Source organism: Manis javanica, chromosome 7, assembly GCF_040802235.1.
Source record: "Manis javanica isolate MJ-LG chromosome 7, MJ_LKY, whole genome shotgun sequence".
NCBI classification, from domain to species: Eukaryota; Metazoa; Chordata; class Mammalia; order Pholidota; family Manidae; genus Manis; species Manis javanica.
In genome coordinates, this window is record NC_133162.1 from 17,357,256 (window position 1) to 17,377,480 (window position 20,225).

Genomic DNA, 20,225 nt, shown 5'->3' on the forward strand with positions numbered 1-20,225 from the left:
AGAGCTCTAGCATCTTGGATTCTGTGAGCATGGGTCTCTTTGTGGGGTTCACTCTCTCTCTCTGAGATATTCCTTCATGACTAAATGTGCTTACAAACAGAAGACTCAGACTCCTTTTTGGCTTTTCCATAATACTCTGCCTTTAATTTCTCTCCTTATGTCCTTAGCTAGAACAAGCTGTTTCAGGTTTTGACCATTAGTGCAGTTTCTATGACATCTTGAGTATAGCCCTCATATTAAAAATTAAATGGTAGAGAACAGAGCGGCTGCCTGAGGTATAAGGACCCTGGCCATAGGAGACCACAGTGGGGATGCCGAAGGAGCAGGGGCTTGAGGGGGTCCTAGAAGGCAGGGCATTGAGGACTGGGACCCGGAAGGTGGGGTATGGGGTGATCCGCTGGTGGAGCTAGACATTATAACCATCCCATTTCTGTGCCAGGCACGAGCTGAGCTCTTCATGGGTATCATCTACTAATCCTCCACACATACGGGAAGCTCCACAGGGTCCCTGGTCCTGGGCCCGGAGTGAACTGAAGGACTGCCTCTTTCAATTCCACAACTTCAAGCTTGAGGACCACCTGAATTTGTGCCCTGGCTTCAGGGCAGTGCTGACCCACTCCAAGGATTCTGATATCTGCAGCAGGGAGCTGGACACCGCTGCCGGAGCTTCAGCCCCTGCTCTTCTCTGCCAGTGCAAGGCCTTCCAGTGATGGCCATAGAAACCCAGATGCTGACAGACTGGCAGGATAAGATGGCCTCCATTCCTGAAGCCGGGTGGAGGCCATGACTTTGAAGCTCCTACCAGCATAGAAACTCAAGAACCAGAAAGTAGAAGGGAAAGCAGGACATGGACCCAGCTTCTGTCATGGGTAGTTCATTTAAAAACCTTCTGTCTAAGATCCAGGGATGCAAATTCATTGATAACCTCATCAACTAGCCACTGGTCTTCAAGAAGACACCCTTGTCAGATTCTGGGCCTAGGTGAAACCTTACTGCGCCAATCACTAGCAAAGGGGTGTACATGCTGGAAAAGCTACTGAAAGATCAAACTGAACATTCTAAGATCCCACACCTAAGGAAACTCGACCCCAAGCACTGGGCACTGGAGGACATGCGAGAGGAAAAACATGGGCCTTCCCAGTGGCTGACAAAAAGGGAGTCTTCATGAGGCCATTGAGCAAAACTAAAAATGTGAATACCCTGCTGAAGAAGTCTGAGGCCCAGCATGAGCAGCCAGAAGATGTATGCCTCTTTGCATCCTGACACAGAGCCTCTTGCAGGCTCTTGTTAAGGAAAGTATTATTTCCCCTAGGGAGGATTCTTCTGTTCCTGACATATCCAAGAAGGAATTGGAGCTGGGGCAGCAGAACCTCTCCTCTTGTTTTTGAAGGACAAAAACAAGTCCTTCAATGGGCCACATACCAAGTCCCTGCAGAGCCACATCAAGGAAAAGCTGGTCACCCAGGGCTTGCTGGAGTCCGAGGACCCTGGAGGTTCTCGCTGAGCTGATGAGCAGGTTGAGCTGAATTGGGCTGAGCAGCCACAGTGGCATCGGGAAGCTTGACCTGCTGAGGCTGCAAAGAGAAGGTAAGTGATAGAAGCTAAAGCCACAGGCTGCAGGACAGACCCCAAGGTCATGGATGCCTTCAGCAGAAGAAGCTGACCCCCACGGAGAAGAAGCAGGCCTGGAGCGCAATGGAGGAAGATTAGATCATCCTGGAGCTGCTAGATGTGTAGCACCACTGCCTCAGGCTGCCTCCTCTCTGGCAGGACGCAGGAGAGGAGACGAGGGAAATCTGTTTCATCAGGCTGTCAGAAGCCACAGACTGTCTGCCCTGCCAAATAGTGACAGTCCTAGAGCATTATGGCCCTTCCCTGAGGTCGTTTGGCCTAGCTCTTTATAGCCAGTTCATGAAGGCCTTCTGTGTCAGCGCACAGACTGCCTGCTCTCCGCAATGATGGGTGGTTTCTTCTCTAGGCCTTCTTCTCCTTCCTCACCATCACCCGCTCCCTTATTTTCCCCTTACTCATCCCTTTCCTTAGTCGTCTTCCCTTACTCCCTTACAGATTTTGCCTGTAAGCATTCCCCCAGCAAATCAGTTAGATAAGATTCTATCTCAAGCTCTGTTTTCCAAAGAATTCAACCTAAGGCACTGGAGAAGAAGTACTGTAGAAAGAGGGAACAACTAGGGCAGTAGTTCTCAAACTAGCTTGTGTCAAAATCACCTGGAAGACATATTAAACATAGAATTCCAGGCCCCACCCATAGAGCTCCTGGCTCAGTTGATTTAAGGTAGGCCCAAAAATTTGTATTTCTAACAAGCTCCCAGATGATACTGCCAGTACCGATCCAGGAACCAGACCTTGTGAAGCCTGGACCAGGGCAAAGCCCTGAGGGAGAGGCATGATCAGAACACACGAGGGCACCAGGTAGTCAGTGTGGCTTGGAAAGCCTGCGTCAGTGGAGAGAAATAGGATGTAAGATCAGAATGTTCCCTGGAGGCAAAGTCATGAAGGATGATTTAAGGTATTAAAATCTGTAGATAAATTGTAAAGCTATTTGTAGATAAGTTTTAAAGCCATCTGTAGATCCAATGCAATCCCGATTAAAACTCCAATGGCATTTTTCACAGAAATAAGAAAAATAATCGTCAAGTCTTTATGGAACCACAAACCCTGGAGGAGCCAAAGCAAACCTGCAAGAGAAGAACAAAGCTGTAGGCATCGCACTTGCTGATTTCAAATTATACTACAAGGCTATAGAGTGATCAAAGCAGCATGGCACTGGCATAAAAATAGGCACATGGAACAGTGAAACAGAATTGATAGCCCAGGAGTAAACCCTCACATATATAGTCAATTAATATTTGACAAGGAAACCAAAAATAATAGGGAAAAGATAGTCTTTTTAATTCTCATCTTCTATAGTGGAAAACTAATTGGCAATACTAGCAAAAGCATATAACTTATAGTTTTGTAATACCAACATAAATGACTAAAAAATAGATATAGTTGTCTAGAGTGAGCAGGAAATGGAAGTGAGAAAATGAGAGGGGGACTAATATGTTTTATACATCTATTCATATTTTTAAATTTGAAAAACATAGGTCTGATAAAAACAAAACCCTAATTGTTGAGATATCAACAATTCATTTTAACTCTTCAGACATGGGCTATCTGTATTGGAAGCCACTCCATACCTCTCATTGTCCAGTTTGGCTCTTCAGTAAATCTTGGTCAATTATGAAGCAGTCTACACTAAATACCTTTTGACTAGTATGATGTGGTTGTTGTGGTTACTCAAATAATCACAAGAAAAATACAATTGACCCTTTCCATTCTTAATAAAATACATATCTTTAGAGATCTTTGATGCATCAAGTTATTGAATGCCTTTCCCCAAATCACCTTAATGTCAGTTATTGCAAGGGCATATGATAATAGATAAGAGAGGAAGAGAAAAAATGTGCTGACCTTCAGGTCTCATTCACGTCAGGTGCCTAGTTAGCTCTTGGGTCTCTGAGTGCTCATTTCCTACTTTCAAATTTATGCTTTTTTATATATGGAAGTATACTGGACAGCCACTATGAACTGGTAAGATCATAATAAAATTAGAATTCCAAGATTTTGAGTGGCAAAAAAGAAGGCAGTGTGAGAAGTGAGGCACAGACCTCATCCCTAAATCACATATAACACAAAAATAAAGCAGATATAACTAATCCTGAAAGAGTGACCCAAAGACTGCAGGACAGACTGCCTACATCTGGGGAAAAGAGAAGACCTCCCAGAAAAAGGACTGTCATGCTGTGCTTACCAGATTGTGGGCTCCTGGTGGGCATGTGTGTCTGTCCTGTTTGTCTTGCCTCCCCAGCTCTTCAAACTGTGTTTGACACATTGTAGGTGCTTCATAAATGTTTGACTAAGTGAATCAACACACACAAGTGAAAATGTTCCATGGAATGAGGCTTTACAGAGAGAGGGTCAAATCAGGGTCAGTGGGGCATGGAGAAGGGGAAGCCTATGAGTCTGGGGCAAATCAGAAATGACCCAGTGCAAAGTCCCTGGGGTGGGACATGCTGATGAATGTGGGTCTGTGCCAGCTATTCATGTTTCACAGAACTCAGGGGTCGTCAATAGGTGCCAGACCGCTCTGACAAGTGGACAGAACCTGGTTGTGCTTGCCAGCAGGGAGCACCCTATGCCTGAGCAGGAAGGGCCTTCTGGTTCTCTGCCCTGTGACTTACGGGTCCCAGACAGAGGGTGAGTGCCATGATTTACATGCACCAGATCCTTTGGACCAGTGACTGCAGTGAATTACATCACCCAGCAGAGGAGATTTATGGCACAGGCAAGATACCAGAGCCTCAGGGAGCATCTGCTCCAGCTCCAAGCTTACGATTAGCTCACCAAAGCCCCAAGAAGTCACATGACTTCTTCGGGGTCAAACACGGGCATCCTCCATGGGGCACCCGGGCCTGCAATCTAGGCCTCCTTGGAGTGTCCTGCCTCCGCTGAGGGCTCTTAGGAAAATAGCAAAATCCAAGCAGTGAGTCTCCCCTCCCTGTGCTTCTTTCTGGGAGGCTGGCATTTAAGTCATTTGGCCTGGCCTAGCTCATACTTAAAGATAATAAAAGTGACAGTTCCATTTTAGTTAAAAATTAAAATTTAAAAAAAATTCCTAACTTTTCCACCAATGGAGCCAATGCTGACAAGTCACTCCTCTGCCTTGACTGTCCTTCAGATTCTTTGATGCCTGAGGACCTGAGAGATGATGGGGTGAAAGAGGGCAGAGTGTCAAGGCACAGAGGAGGCCTATGGCCTCATTCACCTGTTCTGGTTTCTTATTAGACACCCTCTCCATCCAGGTGGGTCCTAAAAACCTGGCTTTGTGCTGAGCACACAGTTGGTGGCTAATTAAAGTCAACTGAGGTATGAACAGCCTGGGATGGCTTGAGCACCTGCACTTCAGATGGTCCTTTGGTGATATACCCCACCTGCTATATCTCAGAGTCTCCCTAACTTACAGAAATGTAGCATCAGAGCTAAAAGGACCTTGGAGCCCATCCCCACCTGTGCAGGTCAGAAACCAGGTAATCATCCAGTCTTTCTTCCCCCCCACATGCAATCCATCCACAAGAGCCACGAGCTTTATCTCTACAACATGTCTCGAATGCCCCTCTGTTCCCCATTGCCACAGCCACTACCTCAGCACAGGCCCTGCTGTCACCCAGCTCCTGAAAGATGCCTTTCCACTGGTCCCTGCCACCACCCTTGTCTCCCATATAGTCCCTATTTCCTGAAGCAGCTTTAAAAGGGGTGATGCTTTTAAGGTGAAAGTCAACCAAATTATCCCAGTTCTCTGCTTAAAACTATCAGTGGTTTACCATTAAGCCAGGAATAAAATTCTGACAGGCAGAGTGTGTGTGTGGTTCCCTCCCAATGCCAACGGCCCCTTCGGTACCTCACCAGCCCCCACCCACTCTTCTGCTGCCCCACCCCCACCACTGTCAGTCCACCCTGGGATCCCTCTGCCTGGAGGCTCTCTCCTTGCTCACATGCCTGCTCCTCCTCACTGTTTAAGCCTCAGCTTAAATGTCACCTCCTTAGGGATGTCCCCACTCCTCCCAGTTTCCTCCCCTGCATCGTGCTCAGGGGTCACCAAACTGCATGGGACAAATCTTACTGCAGCCTGATTTTGTAAATAAAGTTTATTGGCGCACCCATTCCTTTACCTGTGTGGCTGCTTTTGGCTTGCAAGGGGAAACACAAGTAGTTGAGACACAGAACACATGGTCCACAAAGAGCAAAATATTTACCATGTAACACTTTTTAGAAAGTTTACCAATTCCTATTCTAGCTCAGTCTTCTGTTTGATTTTCTGGATGTCGTTTGTCACATATAAGAATCAATGTGTTTTCTTTTGTTGTGGCCTGTCTTCCCATAAAAATGTAAATTCCCTGAGTGTAGAGCCCTTATATGACCTCTTCACACTTATATCCCCAGTCCGAGCAAGTGGGTGGGCATATAGGAGGCATTCAGTTATTATTTGGTGACCAGACTTAAGAAAAAATCATAGGACTGAGTAATGAATTACTGGTCAGATTAATATTTTTGGATTATTTTTAGCCTACTTTTTCCTGACACACACACCTACCCCCTGGGTGGGACTGACGAATGTCTACTGTGCATTTGTGTCACTTCTCACTTGCAGCCATCACTTCTGGGCACAGGCTCTTTTATTTCTCTTCCAACCCTATTGGCCTCCCGGGTCATTTCTGGGAATGAATCAATCACAAATGATAAAAAGTGGATAGAAATGTTCCCTTGCCAGGAGTGGACAGGTTGCAGAAGAGACACCAGGCTGGTTTCTGGAAGAAGGCACCCAAGCCAGGCACCATGTTCTAGTCTGGATGCCACGAACTTGTTACAAATGACCCCAATTTCTTTGAAGTCGGTAAGATTCTAAATTATAACTAACTTACTGCAAAAGGACGTTCTCTCTGGGCCTTTGTGCCTTCATCTGCTAAATGGTTTCCACAGAGCCTAGAATTGCCGCTTTGCTTCCTAGGGCTCTTGTTAGAGTCAGAGCCCCCATGGGAGACAGGTGTTTCTCACTCACAGCTGGACCCACTCAATTAAAAGGTGTCTGAATTTTCTCCCATATCTCACAATTCTTGAGGCTAAATTCTAGTTGAAGTTCTTCTGCAAGCATTTGCTCTGTGTCTTTGGGCAAGATGCTGCCCATCTCTGAGCCATTCTTTACCTGTGGTAGGGGTCCTATTTTAAACATATTAATGACTGACTCCTCCCACCCCGTGCCCAACCTTCTTCACCCTTCCTTCCATTCACCAGTGTGAGGCCTGTCTTTTTCCCTTTCCCTCTTCGGGATAGCAGAATGGAGAAGAAACTGGAACTCTCTTCCTGGCTTTTGAGACCCCATAGCCTAGACCTTCTGGGGAATAGTAAGGACTCATATCAGAGGAAAAATATTTAGAAGGAATCAGGACCCATGAGAACAAGACCGTCTTTCCATCCATCTCTCTAACCAGAAAAGCCTCTCATGGCTGTGGCAGGGAGGCAGCTTGGAGGGGGGTGCAGGGAGGGTATAGACACGGAGAGACCCCACAGGGGCTTGGCTTCCTGCCCCCAGGCTGAGACCTGGAGAAGCAGCACTGTCACCAGATGTATTCATGGGAGCTGAGGGCAGAGAGACTGGTATCTTCTTCAGGGAGGCAGCTGGACCTCAGGGAAGAATGGCTTCCTAATGAGTCTTGATAAAGAAAGCCCTGGATAGCCTAGATTTATCCTCCGCCTAAAATGAGAACGGAGAACAGATGATTCTAGAAGGGTCATGAGGTCAGTGGGAGCCTCAGGGACAGGAGTGGGGATGACTCAGCAGGACCAGATGGCCGCTCCTTCTCTCTCCCCGACCAAGCCTCAGCATTACATAGGCTTTCCTGAACCTTCTGTGGAACCTCAGGGGAAAAGAAGGGAGGTCCTGAACCAGCTGATGTTATCCCAGCACCCCTATCAGGCTTAAAAGAGTATTTTCACACTTGGATGCAAATTTGAAGTTGGGCTTGAAAACAGGGAGAAAGTGGGGTATGGGGTTTTGAACTGATGAGAAAATTGGCTTGGAATAAAGATGTGGAGAGGGAGAAAGGAAGGGAGGGAAAGAGAGGAGAGGAGGACACTGAAAAATCAATCCTGCAGCTGCTGGCAGCCCAGCTGGTGGGCACCAGATGGGAAAAGGATAATCTATGGATCAGGTGCTGCTCACGAGGCTGACGGCTGGAACCAGGGAAGACAACCTGCAGCTGGCTTTGTGGAAAATCCGGCCCCCAAGCATGGGGCTTCAGGTAATCCATCTCAGGAACCACTGAGCCATGAACTTGGTAAATGGTATCCACTGGAGACCTGTGCAGCTTATCCTCAGCTGCCGACAGTGGCAGACTCTCTGCCATGGGAAGGCCAGATGGCGCGGGTGGTGGTGGTGGTCCCATGGTATCTTTGCATTGAGCTTGCTCTGTAGCCGGTGCCCGGGATGGCAACTCCAGGGCTGGCTCAACATGTTGCGGCACTCCCAGAGCAATTGAGGGGCGCATCTGTTCACTCTGTGTGTGCCATTTTCCTCCTTCCAACATCCCCTGTCCTCTGACCGGTGTGTGCCTTGTGCACCAATGGAGCCTGTTGCTTCTGCTCACCTCCACCTACATACAGGGTCAGGCTGGTCTCCACTGGAAAGTGTGGCTGTCGCCCCAGAAGGATAGACAGTGGAGTAGAGTGGATGTGAGTCCTCCGGGCTCATGTGGACTTGGACCCCAATTCTTGTTCCACCCCATCTGTTGTACTATGAGCAATAGTGACCCAATGCACTTTAAGCCTCAGTTTCCTCATCTGTTAGAGGGGGCTCCCTACCTTAGGAAATAGATGTGAGGATTAAATGGAGTGATGCAAACAAAATGCTTAGTTCAGTACCTGGTATCTAGTATCTAGTCCCTGCTCAGGAAGTGTAACTTCAAGACCACAACCAACCCCCCAACATGGGGTTTGCATAACCCTTGACATAGTAATGGCCCCTGCAGCACTGGCAGAGCACAGGGACTCTGTGGCACAGGAGCCCAGCACTCCCAGACCTCAGAGATCTTGTCTTTCAAGCCTGCTTTTCCCCCTCTTCCTGAAATGTGCTCTCTTTTCCTTTTTGCCAGGCCTTGCAAGAGTCCCAGTTGCATGTGGTGGTAGAAGCTGACTCTTCCCAGGCAGAATTGTATTAGAGGCTTCCATTTCCTGAAACTCTCCCCATCGGAGATAGCCTGTTTCCAATTACTGTACCTATCCATAATCCGATGAGAGCAAACTGAAAAAATGGTTTTCAGGGGAGCCATTGGCCCTGGTTTGGCTTCAAAGCTTTTAACCTCATTATTAATAATAAACATTTTGGTGATGAACTTTTGACCAGTCACTTATCAAACATCCTTTCCTCATAAGGTCTCTTCAAGGGTGAGGCAGGATGGCCCCTGGAACCAGAAGGTTGCAGTTCAGGTCCTTGGTTGTGCTTAAAAACTCAGTTTCGCTCTCTGTGCCTCAGTTTCCTTATCTTTAAAATGAGAAGGTTAGAGCTTATGACCTCTGGGGTCCTTTTCACAGCTTTTTTGAACTTGAAGGCTTATAGGAAAACATTAAGCCACCGAGACCTTGAGTAAGTAGTTCAGGGTGACCAAGGGCAATCATGGCCTTTGGTTATCAAAATTCCTCCTCCCGGAATGGATGTTTAGCAGGTACTGATGCTCTGGGACCCTTTAGGAGGTAGATGTTCAGAAATGGCTCCCTGGGCTGACACACTTTTCATGCATATTTTTCATTCCAAAGGTGCTCTGGATTGGATTTAATCATGTCTTTCTAAGTTACTTCTTGACCTAGGCTTTTCATTAGAGTTATCTGGAGGGCTTTTCAAAATTTCCATACCCAGACCTACCTCAGAACCATTACCACAGACTCTGGGCGTAGGATGAGGGAGGCACTAATACTCTGTCAGGATTGCCCACATGGTTCCAATGTGCGGGCGAGGGTGAGGATCAGTGTGTAAGGAGAGAACCTCGCAAACTTTCATGCATACACGAAGCCCTGGGGACTTTGCTAAAATGCAGATTCTGACCCAGTAGGACCTGAGAAGCCCCCCGGTGCTGCTGCTGGTCCCAAGGCTGCGCTTTGTGTAGCAAGACCTGGAAGGCTCAGCCATGTGGCTCTGCTGCCAGAAACTCTAAGTCTTTGAGGAACTCGGGATACAGACATTCACCTGGGAACTTCTCTGTACTCCATCCTCAGCAGAATGAGAAGAAAGTGTAGGTCCCCTTGTCAGGCTAATAATTTGGCCCCTCTTCAAATGGATTGTCTTTGTGTATTTGTTCAATATTGTGTTTAGTGGGGGTGACATTGGTATTGTTAGAATTTTTAAAAATTGTCACTGGAATGTTCTGTCTGCCTCAGGGAGTATGGGCATGCTCTACTTTTAGAGCTGGACAGCATCTGAAGCTCCTTCTTATGCTTTTTTTTGGGAACCATCCACTGTGCACCTGACTAGGTGGAACTCCTGTCATTCACAGAAGCTGATGTGGCCAGATGAGAGCCTATCCCAGGGCAGCCTGGGGAGGCTGTGGGCCTTAGCCTGGATAATGGGATGCTTCTGCCTTTGATTCAAGCAAGAAGTGCCTCAGATGTGCAAGAACAGTTAGAGCTGACTGAGGAGGCAGTGAGTGTATCCGGTCTGGGGATGGTGGTGACATTAATGGTGACCTGAGTCTGGCAGTAGTGGGAGTTGTTTTTAAGCAAGGACATGCCTGTGGTTTGACCTGGACTGGGATTCTGGGCATCCATCTTGCTTGGCTCCAGGTGTCCCAGTGATTTTGTGAAAGGGCAACCAACACCCTTTCAATAAGTGTAGTGTTTGCTTAAATAGGCTTGATTTTTCTTGTGTGAAATCAAAGTTCCTAATTGGTAATATGGTTGTTGGATTAAATGAGATAATCCACATAGATCTTAGAGTTGCACCCAACACATAGGAAACAACCAAAGTTAGTTATGTTGCTGGAGAAGAGGAAGGCGTAGGGAAGGGGGAGGGAGAGCAGAAAACAATCAGGATGCTAAGAGGGCGCTTGCTCTTAACAGAGAGGTCATGGAGACCTCTTGAAGGACATGCCGTAAAGGTTCAGACCTGAAAAATGAAAAGAAGTCACATATGTGAAGAACATGTTAAACAGAGGAACAGCATATGCACGAGCCCTAAGGAAATAAGGAAGCTGGTATGTTCCAGGAATTGTTAGAAGGTCACTGGGGTGGAGTTGAGGTGACTGAGGGGCGAGGCATGAGTTTCAGCCTGGAGTCACAGGTCTTCTGAGTCACAGTAAGAAATTAACATTCCCTAAGAGCACTGCCAACCCCCGTCCCTCCTCCCAGGTACGAGTCCCTCTGCTCCATACCTGAGCCTGGCCTGTCCTAGTACTTCAGAAATTTGAGGGAGAGCGGGATATGGAATGTGTAGCCCCTTCTGCAAAATTAGGATGTGTGTGGAGTTCATCGTGGGGCAGACTATCCACCTCAGGCCTGGGTTCTCCTTCATGCAGACCCAAAGCCCACTGCATTCATCTGCCTGGCTGTGGGAGTCTGTCTTCAAAAGACATCTCCATTTGTCAGTATAGGATAGACTTCATTAGGAACAAATATTCCCCAAATCTCAGTGGCTTAACACAGATGTGGGTCTAGCAATGCTCCAGGGCAGCTCTCCTTCATGTAGCAGCTCAGCGATTCTGGTTGTTTTCATCTTGCAGTGCCATCAGCACTGCATCACAGCCCCTTGTCCATGACTAGTCATATACCTTACTAAATACAGGAGGCCTGAGCGACATCGGGAGCACATGGGATATTTGGTGGGCACTGTTGTTTTGGCCACAACCTCTGATCTAATCTAGTTGAATTTCTTGTCTTAAAAGAAACTGGCATTAAAGGCCAATACTTTATACTTGCCACTATATCTTGGTTAAACTTTACTGTGACTATATGAAATTTAAATATGATACTATCTCCATTACAGTATGAAGAAACAGAGGCTTGAAAAGTGTATTACTGAGGACATGTGATTGCAAATAAGAATCTAAGTCAAATGGGTGCAGGCAAATGGAGAGGGATTTATTCATGTAAGTAGAAATTCTAAGCCTTCAGGCATAGCTGGATCTAGGGTTTTAATGTCAGCAGGACTCCATTTCACTCAGTTGGTTCTCCTTTCTGCTGTGTTGGTGGGCTTTCTTGGTGTGGCAGCTCCAGCAGCTTCAGGTTTATGCCTTCTCATTTTCAACTAGAGTAAATAGAGAGCTTTTCCTTCTTAGAGGTCCCAACTCCAAATCTCAGGATTGAATCTCCTTAGGCTAACTTGGGACATGGGCCATGCTGATTCCATTGTTGTGGCTGAGGGCATGGAACATGCTGACTGATGACCTCCTGAGCTACATGCCCTCCTCTAGAGCTGGGGATGGGTAGTTAGATACCTTCAGCTTGAGGAAAATCATGGAGAAGGAAAAATCAATCCTGTGCAGGCCAACCAAGAAACCAAGAAAATAGGACTCCAGTGAATGTCAATTACATGCATACATTTTTACAGTTATTAAGGGGAAGTAACAAAATTTGAACCATATTCTCTTTGAGTCCAAAGTCATGGTTCTCCCTTTGCTGCTCTGGCATTGTGTGAACTGCCATACAATTCGGGGGCATACAGTCGGCCTGGTGGAGCCATAGTCCTCCAGTGACAGGAAAATCACTCCCCGGTCAGCCTGTTCCACTTTTGCAGAGGGCTCGTACAGAGTGAAATGTGCCTTCGTCCTCTTTAGGGGAGCAAATTTTAGTTCAAATGACCCCTACTGTGGGGCTGATTACAGTGTCATCGTGGCTCTAACCATAGCATGCATGGAAACTCTTCCACCCTCCATGAAGGAATTTGGGTCCTCAGCATGGAGAGGAGAGCAGAGGATGTGGGAAGCCTGGAGGCCCTGAGATTTGCGGCATATCAGTGTGCTTTGTGCCCAGCGTAGGAAGCTCTGAGACTCACTTGCAGTATATAGACTGGGGTCAGGAAGTCTGCTGCAGGCAGGGAGGGGTGAACAGCACTAAGTGTAGTGTTTAACCCTCCACCCCCACCAGCCTGGTAACATTGTATCTGACTTGGCTGCACCTGGCCTTGTCCATAGGTTTGTGAGTATGCAGGTGCCTTCCTCATGGAGGCTGCCTCTCCCGTCTCCCCAGATTTAGAGTCCCTTTAGGGCATGGAATGTGATTTCTATTTCCAGCAAGTTATGGGTTGCTTTGGAGAAGCCATTTCTGAAATTTCCTTGAGCAGACAGGCCTGGAAGGGGAGAAAAGTAGGAGTCAGGCTCTGTCCGTGTGCTTTCATTACAAAGACTACATGGGTATTCCTGTGTGTGTCTATTTGTGTGTGTGTCTGATGTGCATGCATGTGTACTTATGTGTATATGTGTGTGTGCGTATTTGTGACTGTGTTCACGTATACGTGTCTCTGTATGTATGCATTTCTCTGTGTATGTTGTATATATGTACATGTGTGTCATTGTGCACACGTGTTTTTGTGTGTGTATGCATTTCTGTGTTGTGTATGTCTGTGTGTGTGTGTGTGTAAGTATATGTGGAAAATAAATTTTTTGCCTGGATGGTGTGTTGCAGAATAAAAAATGTGAAAGATATCTGCCTTTTTATGTGATAATCCAAGGCTGATAACAGTCTTGCTTTTCCTTTTTGAAAGAAAGGATAGGAAAATATGGCTAGTGATATTTCCCTGGTGGTTCATAGCCGATGGTCTTGTCAGCTGGAGTCATTTCAGGCTTGTGGGCTCTGCAGGAGCCACACTGCTTTGAAGTGACAGAAGAAGGGGTCAGTGGCTTACGATTTATGGGCTGAGAGCTCAGCATGCCCCTCATCTTTCCACCTCCTTCCACTCAGCTATTACTTCCCCTCTTCCTTTGTATATGACTGATTAAGATGGAAAAAAGTAAGAAAAACATAACAGTGACCAACTCTGGAATTTTACCAAGCATGTTTAAAAAATTTTTTTTAAATCTTGTTCCCCACAAAGAAGGGGTTGGACTGGGTGATCTTCCTGATCCCCTTCCCGGGCCACCACTCCTATCTCCCTGGGCACCCTCTGCTGGACAGGTGGGTCAGGACCTTAGGCAGCTGCCAGTCTTAATCCTCTGCCATCTTCCTACATCAGTCAGAGAAAAAGCAGCGAGATGAAGGACGCAGGTCTGGGGAGGTCCCGTGCAGGCCACTTTCCACAGCACGGCATGTGGAAGGAGTCCCATCAGACGGGGATTCTTCTGAGAATTAGCAGGGAGCCCCAGAGAGACTAACTTCACTGCTCCGGGGTTTAGCTCCAAAATGTGCATTTCTGACCATACCCCAGGCTAATTCTGGTGTGGGTAACCTACAAAACATGAGCCAGAGTTACAGAAACCCAGGACCACTGGCCCTGGGCGGGATGATTCTTAGTGCTGAGGAGCCGTCTTGGGCACTGCAGCTTGCCCAGCAGCACTGCTGGCCTCTGCCCACTAGATGTCAGTAGCAGCCCCCAAAATGTCTCCAGACACTGCCAACTGTTGCTTGGGGGTAAAATTGCCCCTGGTTGAGAACCACTGCTATGGGCAGTGTTTCTACTTTACAACTGCAGTCACGCATTTTGATTAACACAAACAGGTTGCTAGAAGTGAGGGGTTCACATCATCATGAGGCAAAGCTACTCTCCAAATGAAGCCAACCCAGGTGGTGGGGGTGTCTTTGCATGCTGACAACAGCCTGAGGAGGTGAGGCGGTGTCCTTTGGAGCATTCTTCTGGTGGGACCTGCTATATATAGCTCTACCTGACACACTCGTGGGACAGGGAGGCCCACCAACGTCCCCCAACTCCGGAGAGGCCACTCGGGCACTTGGAGAGACCAGGAGTGCTAGGGTCCTCAGGTTCCTTCGTCACTTTGGAAAGTCGGCAGCAATCAGCGCTGCTGATCCAGCACTTGGTTTATGCTGATCCTCCCAGCAACCTTATGATATGCTTCTATTATTAACCCTACTAAGCAAATAAGAAAGTTGTGTTAAGTAAGGTGTCCATATGGTTGGCCTGGGATTTAAATTTGGACAATCTCACACCAGAGACTGCATTGTAAACCACTGTGCTGTATGAGTGTATGTATACATGTATATGTCTCTCCCCATTTCTTGAAAAATATACCTCAGTCTTGCCCAAACAACAGGGACATACAGTTGAAGGGGAAAACACATTGTGATAATAATTATGGGGTGCCTTTTGAACTAAGCCTCCCTGACCAAGGAGAGCTCAGCCTGGGCAGCGGTTTGCTCCCTGGGAAGCAGCTTAGGGAGGAAATCCCACCTTTGGCATGTGGCACCTCCTTTGTCCGTGTTCCTGGCTGTTTGACAAGTTTTAATGTCAGGGGTGAAGAGGAGCAGTTAAATTATTATTTAACTAATAAGTAGTTAAAAACGCCTTAATTTTTATATGGACTGGAAATAGAAAAAATCAAGGAGAGAGCCAGAGACAAGTGTGAGTACAGAGCACCAGTGCCCTGGGAGGGCCTGGGAGGGGTGCCACATTTATTGTCTTGTCGTTGAAGCTGCACCTCAGTAGACAGCATTAGAGAAACAGGATGGTGAGTGGAGCAGGTGCTGTGGGTGTGACTGGTTGCAAACTGACAAGAGAGGAAAAGGCATCACTAAGGGCGAGCCAGTGGTGAAGACGGTGGGCGTGTGTCTTGCCTGAGGGTTTCAGCCCCCGGCAAGTTCACTATGGATTCGGTGAGACTGAAATGACAACAGAACATTCTTGGAGTAAAAGGGTTTATACCCAGCTTTATTCTGATAGTGATAGGTCACGCACTAGAATCACATCTGCATCCGGCAGTCTGCAGGTCTGTAATCCACTTCCATCTCTGCCTCTGCCCAGAGCCCTGGGTGGAGCTTTTTATATAGTGACTCAGTAAATAATGGTTTATTGCCAATGGGTGTGGAAGTAATAGCCTAAGAGTAGGCCAATTACATATCAAATAGTTTACGGTCAGGTGAGGATCCCAGCCATTGGAACTTCCATTTGCCCCATGCCATGTTTAGTTGAACATGAAAGTGACTTTCCTTGTCCAATAAGGAGAGTGTGGTTAAGGCACAAAGAGGCATGTGCCAAAAGCAGCCCTGGTGCTGAAGGGGGTCTGCATGAATAGGATGGCGATTGAAGAAAATAAAAACAATGCTAAGTCATGTTATCCTTTGGGCCTCTTGTTTGCAAATGACAGAAACCTGATTTAAGCTAATACAAACAAAACACAAAACCAAGCAGAAATAAAACATATGTATGTGTGTAGGGGGTGGGTCAATATTGACCTAATGGAAAATTCTGGAGGTAATTCATTTCAGCCATAGATGTATCCAGAAGCCCAAAGGATGTCAATAGTGCTTTGTGTCTCTGCCTTTTGACGTTACTTTCTTCTGTTGGCCACTCCCATAGGCAGGTTTTCTCCTCATGATGGTTCCAAAGTGTGTCTCGCTTTAAGTCTAGCAGGCAGAGTAACTTTCTCTTTGGTCTTCTCACTGGACCAACTATGGTTCCTGATTTTAGTCTTGTTGGCTAATCCTGGGTTCCATGCTTCCACCACACTGGAGGTTTAGGTCAGGCCCACACAGACTACCTGGCCTGAGAGCAGGAGAAGGGGAGGAACCTCATGGGGTTCTTGCTGGACTCACACAGTCTCTTCTCTTTACACTGAACGGTGATCTACAGCCACAGACTTGCTGATCATGTGGTGATGGTACATGCATTCCTGACCCCAAATTTCCCTCTCGTTCTATAAGCAGCTTGGTTGGCAATTTGATTTCATTGAGAATCACATCCTAATTAATGATTTGTGATTTAAAAAAACAAGCTCTAGGGTTGGGTTTGCTGATAAACACCACGGAGTCCTAAAGATGAATGTAAAACATTGTTTTTTTTCCTTCATTAATGTATAAGCCTCTTAAAGGGACACCAGGATTTGTGTCTCTTCTGTTCTGCCTCCCAGAGCATGGCTCCTTCAGTATCTTGTAACACCAGCTGCTCACGAAAACCTGAAGAGTAGGAGCTCTGCCTCCCCCTAATGCTGAGCCTTCTTCCCTGCAGAGAGGCCACCAGATAGGAAAAAAGGGCACACAGACATTTAGTACATTGCACAGTGGCCACGGCCAAACCGTGGTGACACCTGGTTTGCAACCCAAGAAGTTTCTGATTGAGAGGCCCAGGGTAGCCTGCCTACTTCAGGTTTTACAACCTTGGATTATCTTCTTATGATCTGGTCTTTGGTCCAAAGTCCCTTTAGGACCAAGCAAGTTCCTCCCAAACTCCAACCTAGATCTTCACCTAAGGCAAGGCAGCAAGACCACATGCTGCTCTGCTCCAAATTCCCATTTTTTGTTGGGTTGTGACTTTTTTCCTCACGCAATCATTCACATGAAGGCATGACTGGAGCAAATGGGGGTGACGCCTTCATCTTAGTGACGCCTCAGCCAGAGCCTCTCTGCTTGGTGGAGCTCCAAAGGGACTCTCGATTCCCTTCTCTGGAAGCCCAAGAACATTAACATTCTCCAGCCGCATCTTACCTTGACCACATCCTCCAAATCTCCCTTGAAATCATTGATGGCACTTTCAGGTTCTATTAAAATTAAAGGGATCTTGCCAAACCCATGACTGTATATGGTTGTTTAGGTTCTCAGAAGATGGGTTTTCATTTTGATGTAGGGAAAAAAAATTCTGAATCATGTTTCAGAATTTTAAGCTTTAAAAAAACCAAGGACATCATTAGTCAGTAGGAAAATGCACATCAAAACTACAGTGAGAAACCACTTCATACTCACTAGAATGGCTATAATCAAAAAGATGGACAATAATAAGTGTTGATGAGGATGTGGAAAAAGTGGAATCCTCAAACACTTCTGGTGGGAATTTAAAATGGTGCAGTGATTTGGAAAGTAGTTTTCTTGTTCCTCAAAAGGTAAAACATAGGTACTGTGTGGCAATAATTTCACTCCTGAATTACGTATTGTAGAGAAATAAAGACATGTATGCACAAATACTCATATATGAATGTTTTAGAAAATTTATTTATTAATAGCCAAGAAGTGGAAACAGTCTGAATGTCTATCAGCTATCAATGGATAAATAAAATGTAGTCTATCTACATACTAGACTTTTACTGCCTATTATTAAGCAGCAAAAAGGAATGAAATACCGATACAGGCTGCAACATGAACCTTAAAAATATTAGGCTAAATGACAGAGATTGTCACAAAAGATCACATACTGTATGATTCCATTTCTATGAAATGTCCAGAATAGGAAAATCCATAGAGACAGAAAATAGCTGAGCAGTCTCTAGTGGTGTGGGGAAGAGGGCGTTGGAAGTAACTGCTTTATGTATGTATTTCTTTCTGGGGTGGTGAAATGTTCTGAAATTAGTGATGATGGTTGTACAAGTCAGTGAATATACTAAAAACCATTGAATTGCACACTGTAAACAGATAAATTGTATGGTATATGAGTTGTATCTCAATAAAATGGATATATATGTAAGTATAAGTGAGAGTATATACATATGTATATGTGTATATGTAATATATACACAGTAAGTATGTACATATATATGTAGTAAATACACAGTAAGATAGAGGGAGGGAGGGGAGGGGTAGAGACAGAGACTGAAAGAGACAACAACTGGCTGAATCTCTCGGTAAGGGTGTTCTACTGGCAGAATTCTCTGATGAGAGTAGAAATTAGCTGCAGTAATGTTTGTGTTGAAGTTACATCATACAAATAATGGTAGAATGTTCTTTTCCTCCAAACTAATCACTGCCAATCATGTGTTAGGTCTCTAATTCTTTATACTAATTCATGGCAATTTTTCTTATTGAGCAGAGAGACTTAAAATTCTCAATGCCAAGGACTAGCACACAAACCCTAGCTTGGACAGTGCTGTTCCAATGGACCATGTTTACTGTGGGAAATGGACAGAGCCTTTGATTCTGAAGTACTGGGGAGGCATCTCACAGCTCAGAAGGAAAAGGGACAAATGAGACTCTTAAAGGAAGTATAATTTCTTAAGAATTGAAAATGTTATTGTTTATAGCAGCAACTCAAGGTGTTTTATTAATCTCAGGTCTCGCCTAGTGTGATGACGTAGAGGAACTCCATTCATCCGGTGCTGTACCGTCTATGGGTTTAGTGTTTGGGCCAAAACTACAGGGGCACTTCAGGGACTGGTGCAGGGAGGCCAGAGGAGTTTCTTTCTAATAGAGGCAGAATCAATGTCCTTAGCTTACCAAGAGGACAACCCTGGGGCCACAGTTGGCTATAAGCACCTGTGATGTTAGGAACTGGGTCCCAGCCAAATGGGTATCCATAGGACCCAGCACTGTGTCTGACACACAGTAGGCATTTAATGTTACATTATTGAATGTTGAACGTTAACTAGGATACACTGAGCAGCACAGATGTAGACCCTTACAGAAACAGTAAGGGAGATGTTAATCAAATAATCACACATATATAGAATTTTAAGCTGTAAAATGCCCCAAGGAGAAAAATGCCCCACAGGACCATGTGGAATTATTGATGACTAGATGGACACATGACACTCTGTCAACTTTCCCTGTGGCACACTTTTGGTCTCTTTATGGGGGTGTGTGTAGGTGGAGGAGAAATACATGCACCTTAGCTGTCACCAGCTCAGATAGGACTAATTTGCTAAAAGGCAAACTGCTTATTCTATTCTGCCTCCTTGTTGAAAGAGGGAAGGCCAGGTGGATGGGCCTGCTTGGGAACCATCCTGCATGCGGAACAAGAGCACCCTGTGCCACCAGGTAGGGACAGAGCATGGCCGGGAGGGAGGCAGATCAACAGAGGGGAGGCTCTGTGCTGTCCCATGGGGTGAAAGCAGAGCATGCTCCTTCCGCGGCGGGCTCCGTTTCCGGGTTCCTCAGCTACATACCCCAGCCTACGCTGGCCCATCAGGGGACTCGAGGTGTCCTTTTCCAATGTTTATTACTGCTACTGTTTTGATATGTGTTTGTTGTAAGGCATTGTCCCCTCACATCTGTCAGCCTACTGACATAGGAACCTGGTATTTCAAATATCTGAAAATGAGCTTAGTACCGCTCTTCTCCACCTCCCAGCTGTGTCTCCTTCTCCATTCTTACCTAGTAAATGGTATCATTCCGTCCCCTGGGCTGGAAAATCGGATGGTTTCCATAACATCTCCCTCTCCCTTTCTACTTAGGGCTAATCAATCACATTCTTTTTTGCTACAACTCTGTATATTCCATTGAGTTTATCCCTTCTTTCTCTTCCCAGTGCTGCTGTGTTAGTGACTTTATCCCATACTAATGCACTGATTTCCTACCTGGTCTTCTTGCCTTCCTTCTGCGGCCCCTCTAATCTTTCTTCCCCCACCATGTCACCAGATCATTCTAAAATGCTGGTAGGATGTTAATGCATCCACTGAAAACCCTTTGGTAGTTTCTTGCAGCTTATGGATCAAGTCCAGGCTCCTTAGTGTGGATGTAAGGTTTTCCACACCTGGCCCTGTGGATGTCTCCAGCCCATCACTGGCCACCTCTGCAGCCCTGGCCCTGCACTGCCC

The 20,225-nt window shown here is 46.2% G+C and overlaps 1 pseudogene; it reads left to right on the forward strand.

Annotated features, from left to right (window-relative positions):
* The first annotated feature begins 311 nt into the window (after positions 1–311).
* On the forward strand, positions 312–5,713 carry LOC108401924 (transcriptional adapter 3 pseudogene; annotated as a pseudogene).
* The last annotated feature ends 14,512 nt before the right edge of the window (positions 5,714–20,225 follow it).